Source organism: Mya arenaria, chromosome 16, assembly GCF_026914265.1.
Source record: "Mya arenaria isolate MELC-2E11 chromosome 16, ASM2691426v1".
Taxonomy (NCBI): Eukaryota; Metazoa; Mollusca; class Bivalvia; order Myida; family Myidae; genus Mya; species Mya arenaria.
Genome location: NC_069137.1, coordinates 47,140,806 through 47,148,008, shown reverse-complemented (window position 1 = coordinate 47,148,008; position 7,203 = coordinate 47,140,806).

Below are 7,203 nucleotides of genomic sequence, written 5' to 3'. Positions count from 1 at the left end.
TGAAGTTTGGTCTGTTCCCATGCTTTGTACTTGTGTGTGCGCACACAGATGATAACTACGCAATGCTGAGTCAATGCTGATTTGGTTTTCATGCACCTTCAGGTACTTTACCCATCAATAATGTTTAGTGCTGTAAAGGAAAAAAGTTGTACTTTAAAGCCTTTTTAACTAATTAGTATAGATAATTATACTGCCATACATATACAAAATAAAATATAAACAGTTTAATATTTCTCGACATTATTTTGAAAAAACAACAACAAGCTGATACATACATGTATATATATAAAGAAAATTATTAAATTTATCAATAAAATTCATCATCATCATCATCATCATCATCATCATCATCATCATCATCATCATCATCACCACCACCACCACCACCTCCACCACCATCACCACCACCACTTGACCACCATCACCACCACCACCACCACCACCACTTGATTATTGAATACAGTAGGTTTATAAAAACAAAAACCAAGTGAAATATGTTTAATATGAAATACTCACATCATCTCGATCAGATGCGACTGCCTCGTGGATGGACATGGCTGTCAAATCCGCTCTCAAGGATCCAACATAGTATTTAATGCAGGCTGGAATTCTTCATAACCCAGTGTTGTCGACTAAGTAATATTCAGTCATTTTCCTGCCTGGAAGAAATTAGACTTCTGATTATCAACCAGCAGAAACTACCACCGTAAAAAACAAATGCACAAGTATTATACATTCTGCACTAATATCTGTTTTAGCCAAGAGTAAGGGTTGGTAGGCACAAATGTGTAGTTGTTGTGCATATGGCTGATAACGATTCACAACAGTATGGGGTTTTAACGAGACCTACACTAAGCCAATGAATGTCAATAGTGTCCTAGCAGATGCGGCTTCAAGCCCCAAACCACATACAACTTTTTTTCACAGGTTAATTTTGAAAATATGCATTTTGTAAACAAATAACGGGTATGTACATGTATTGTGGTATGTTAGAAATAGGTCACGTACCAAAACACATCATTTTTAAACAAAATTTTAAGTCTAATATTTTTTTCTAAGATAAAACAATCAATTTAAAGATTACATACTCATATCATATCTTAAACATAAGTTATGTACATAAGTACATGTAAAAATATGTAACATGTACATAAGTACATGTAAAATATGAGCATGCTGTCTAAACATTGAGCTAATAAAAATGATTTAAGAATTCCAAAGATAAATTAAAAAACAAACGTTTTTGAACACATCAACGTACAAAACTGCTCAAGGATACTTACATTCTGAGCCCTTTGATACGAATATCCCAGTTCCATGCCGATTGTTGACAGTTCGTTTTTTCGAGAGAAAATCTTCTCTTACGCGTATATTTCACTTATAATCCATGTTTTACTGTAATGACTCAAATTGTTAGATGTATCGTAATCAACTGTCAGAGTGTACTTTTAGTGTTTATTTATTTTAAACGTATATTCATGAGAAAAACATCACAATGTTTCCCAATCCTACGATGTAGAAATTCCATTATTGACCTATGAATAGCCGGGAAATACCTTCTGTTTCTAAAAATAGCAACATCCGGTACAGGCCGAATACGCCCGATGTTCGTCGCGATCTTTTACGGCGAGTGGCGATATATGTCGATGTTACCCAATGTTTCCCGAGTTGTACTACATGGCTAATACCTTAATCCTCAGTGAAAACTAGCCGTTCATTATTGTGCATACTGAATATAATAGTAACGTTAATTACTGATTAAAATTCATAAACAGCATTGTAGTTTTCTCGTAAGTTATACAGTTGATAGTTGTATAGTAAATATATGACTTGTAATTGATATTTTAAGATAATTATATTAAATTATATAGATATAATTATTAAATCTGCGCTATGAATATATAAATAACGTTTATAAACTTTTCCGCCAAACCTGAAAATATATAAGTCATTGTTTTACATTGATGTGATCACGAGTCATGTTGGCCTATTCCAAATATGCATTTTTCTTTGAATTAACATTCTTATTCTTCTATTCCTCATCTAATCCCAATCAGGTTTTATCAAGATATTACCAACTATTGTTCATATACAATAATATTTATAGAATAATACATGGTTGACCATGGCGTTTGGTTGATAATTGCCCCAGTGGAAGGAATAATTGCCCGAGGGCAGTTATTTTTACTTGGGCAATTATCAACAAAAAGCCATGGTCAACCATGTATTATCTTGTATAATACATAATATTATGATTTTTTCATTTGTCGATGATTTCAAATGGATTTAAATATTATTTTGTGAATATACAGGATAGGCCATATGATTAGCATGTAGTCTGAAAGATTTAAAAATGAGAATTAACAAAATGGTTTTGAATGGCATAAGCTGTGAAAAATAACGAGTGAATGAAAATCACATTAGCGAACCTTTTCGTACGTGTTTTCAGAATAAGCCTGCAATATTTCTATTATTCAATTATTTCCGGTTTTTCATCGGCTGATTTTGTTGTTCATTTCAATAGATGGGCACAACTGCGTTCGATCAAGCATAGAAGCAGTTTCATAAGCATCTCGACTTGAATGACCCTAGCCATTCTGCTGGAATAATAAACATTTCTCAGCGAACAAAGAAAAGAAAACACGTTTCAACAATACATTTCCTTGTCTCACTGTGAACATCCGGTACGGTTTCGGGTAGTACTGGTTTCTGAAACACGGAAGGTGTCTTTAATTGGTAAAACTATTTTCACTTTTTCTAACACCGATAGTTCCCTTTAAAGCTTTTAATGTTTAAATATTTGCCTACCAAGTATAGAAGAAGAAGAACGTTTATTCATCGAAAAAGTATATACAAACGATGTGTTTGAAATAGGTCAATATGACCCCTGATCAAACATTTCAACAAAATACTATGCAAATAACACAACGACGAACAGACACATACATGTACATTGCATTTACAATGGTTATTTGACTAGTGGCACACTATGGTTTAATTGCCTAACAAATGTGTAATAACTAAGTTACTAGTGAAAATATCACAAAAATAAATAATAGTGGATGTTGACCTAATGCTTCGTTTGATTACTTTTTCTTTTGGTCACATGATATTGTTTACTTCCTGGTATTTAATCAAAACATGTGGATAAACAAAAACAACAAAGGAAGACAATATTAAGAGAGAGCAAAATACTTATTAATACATATCAGATATTTACAATTAATTCAGTTACCGTTTATATATGTACATTGACAACTATTGGACATTTCAATGAAATCTTAAACATACGTCAAATTTAAAGAGAGACGACTCATGATATGACAGTGCACACTGATGAATACTCAGATAAGTTAATAATATGTCAATCCTATAATCATAAACTGTTAACGATACCAACCAGATTTATATTGCAATTAACAGTTATATAACTATCTATGAATTAAAGTGTATTTGTTGACTTATATCGTAAAATATAATCAATGAACTTTTAATTGCATGATACATGGCCTAGATACTTTGTGGAGTCTTGTTTTATTTCAGTGTGACCAATCTATCACCAGAGTCCTCTGTCTAGTAAAGGTAATGCTTGTTGATAAAACTAATTATAATATAGTAGTCAAATACGGCGGCCTATTATTATTTTGGTGAAAATGACGTCTTCACGTTCTCGTCTTCGTCGGGCAATTATACCATAATCGCCCTGACGTGCCGTGATAATCTCACGGGTGTAGACAATAATCATTATTACGGGAACGAATTTCTATAATAAATTTTTACTATTTTTAGTAGCATGTGTATTATTGTAACATAACGAATGCCTTTGATCGAGCTTTCTTCTTAATATCAATCAATCGGTATCCTAGCCTTTTGTTTATCTTGGATTCGCTCCAATTTACAGATGCTTAAAGCTGCTCTCTCACATATTTATTGTTTTTACAACTTTTTTGTCTTGGAAAGAGCAAAGTTTTGGGTAAATATATGCAATCCAATAATAAAAGATTGCTGATAAAAGATCATAACGCAGATTTTATATTTCTGTTCAAACATTAATGGTTTGTGGCTAAAAGCGTTACTAATGGTTAAATAAAAATGCATAAAACATCAATATTTGAACTTAAATGTATAAATCTGCGATCTAATTTATTGTCAGCAGTCTTATATAACCTAGATTTCATGCATTTTCGCAAAAATGGCTCGTTCCAAGACAAAAAAATGAAGAGGTTTCTAAAACGTTCAATCTGTGATAGTGCAGCTTTAAGGGTTTCCATTACCAATTTTACATCAAGATGGCCCAAAGGCATAATCCTAGGCATTCTTCTCTTTTTACTTGTGTCAACGCCATTGTTTCCGATATTCAGGCCAAAATCAGACTCTTTGCTGACGACACAGCATTGTCGACGATCCGACCATATCATCTGTGCTTCTTAACTCAAATCTGTCCCGTATCCTGTTATTGTCGAGTGGCTCGTTTCTTTAAATTCAGCAACAACCGAATCATTGATATTTTCGGGCAAGCGTAAAAAGCCGTCGCATTTCGGACATGGGTAACATCCAGATCAGCAAAGTCATAAGATATAATGGTTATAACCGACAGAGCTTGGCAATGTATTGGTTTATAGCGTTTCCTTAAGTTTGTGCAGTCGCAGTCCAGGTGACACTATATGGAACAACTGTTCACAGGAACTTAAAATTACAGATACAGCAAAATTGTGAAATGCTGATAGGCTTCTCATCGAAATTCATCAGGAGACTTTTTCCGAACGTAGAAGAAATAACCGTCTCATTGTCACTTAAAAATTGAAAACTACTCTTACCACTTCTTATAATTCGGATGTTGTTTCACTACAAAACGACCGGCGTCCACTCTTCAAACTACGCAAGATGTTCCAGTCATACATATGCACACTAAGCTTTATTGTAGCTCATTCCTTCCGACATTTATCCGTGTATGGAACGAACATCCGTGGTTCGTAACTCACCATCGCTATATTTTAAGAATAAGATCCACAGCAGACACAATTAGTCTTACCCTCTATATAACATCGGTGGTCGGAATTAACAAATCCACCATCATGTTCGCTTGAGATTTGGGTGCAGCTCGCTTTAGTTTGGCCTTTATCACTGAAACATCGTTCTCTCTGACCTCTGTGATTGTGGTTGTGCAAAAAATCTAAACATATTTTTCTTCTTCATTGTCCATTATATCATATATACTGCCCGTAACACATTTTCTCCAATCTTCCATGTCCACCTATTGTCGACTGCCGCCTCTTTAGCTACGAACATTTATCGTATGGACCAAACAAGCTTATCTTTCTTAATGTGCAGAGATAATTATATTGATGTAGCCAAAATGTTGAGAACGGGATGAGGGTCGTTTGGTACGTGTTGTATGCTGCTAGGGCCGCCGAGTGTGTCATTACAGTATTGGTATCATCAAGAAAGCTTTAATCTTATTGAGATACAATAGTAAACCTTAATCTTAACATTATCAGATGTTATGCTTATGATGAATATATTACTTTTCTTTCTCTTCATATCCTTTTGAAAAAATGCATCTATTTAATGATAATACTATAAATACGCCATGTTATTTTAAAGTTACGCTCTTATTCAAAATCAATACATTCAAATGTATAACAAACATAGATTTTTAGTCAAACACCTATAACTACTTTCTAATTAATGCATTTGTGAAAAATATTTATAACTGATAACAAGATTATATCCGTGTATTTAATAGCTGAAAACGCAAAAATATTAAATAATTTGTGAATGCTAAAAATATTTACTGTGATCTACTATAGTCTCATAAGGTATACATACCATGTTCACTATACCTTTTTTAAATTAAAACTCGGTATCCTTCATAAGCACCAATGTTTTCGACATGTTTTCATCTTTTTGATATGTCAATGCAACTGTATTAGTTGTGATAAATCTTATTTGGGAGTACGAGTGCATCTTTAAGTATGATTAAAACCTGTCACAGGAAACGAATATAATTGTCTGTGACGCTTTACTTCGTTTCTTCTTTTTTTAATGTATAATATGTATATTGGGTTGTTTATGATGCAGTGAAACTATTTTTTGATAAATATGTTTAACTCAAGATATTCCTTCATATGCTTGTTGAAAAGAGGGCCCTCTTTTTTTTTTGTTGATACCGAATTCATCATTACAATATGTGTTTCGACAACGAAAATGTGTATCAATTGCAATAACTGACCCATTGCTTTTCGTGTGCGGTTAGGAGAGTGGTTTGCGCATTTATTTTCACCAAATCTCATTTTCGGATACAATATAATATGCAAAAGAAGCAAATAGTTTGATTAAAGATCTTAAGAGTTATCCGTATCACGCAAATAAACCAGTAACACGACATTATTGACGGCAATACTCTCAAGTATCCAATGACGAATAAATTCTCAAACAAGGTCTTATTAACGAGTGTGATTAAGATCATTATGGTTACTTTTTGATTAAATGGCGAAAGTGTTTACGAGACCATACGTCAAAACTTTAGATACAGCAATCACGGAAAAACTAGTATTTGGCAGTTGTAATAATAGCCTTAGCGCATGCGCAATCATTTGAATCAACCATTCGATTGTTATCATGTATTTAATGCGTAATTTATTTCTAACAATAGGTATATCAATGTCAACATCTGAAATACACAGGGTTTGTTTAAATAACGCAGATATTTCATACAATTTCTCGAAACATCATTTTTGTTTGAATAAGTTTAATGTGTTGCGGGAAATGAAAGCTATTATCATAGATACTATAACTTGATAGTGAATCCGGAGTGGTATTGTATAGTCCATTTAAGTTTTTTGTACAACATTGATTGTACCACCATCCACCGTGATAATCTATCACACAGTTATCAAAATTGTGATCCAAATCTCTGTCTTTGGTGCTAAATGACATACCATTTTCACCATAGGTGGGATCAGCCAAGGTGAAGCGTCCCGACACTGGAACACAATTAATACAATAAAAGCAAAATAGGCGGTCGCTATATACTTTGAACAATAGTGAAGTTTTGTTGGTAGAATCTCGTCTATATTCCGTAAGAGTGTAAAAATGTATTTTTTACAGTTTTCAAAGGTATAAATCTGCATTTCTGAGCTTGTTTCTGTAGCTTTTGCATAAGTATTTCTTCCAAACCGTACCTCTCATTCTATTCAAGGT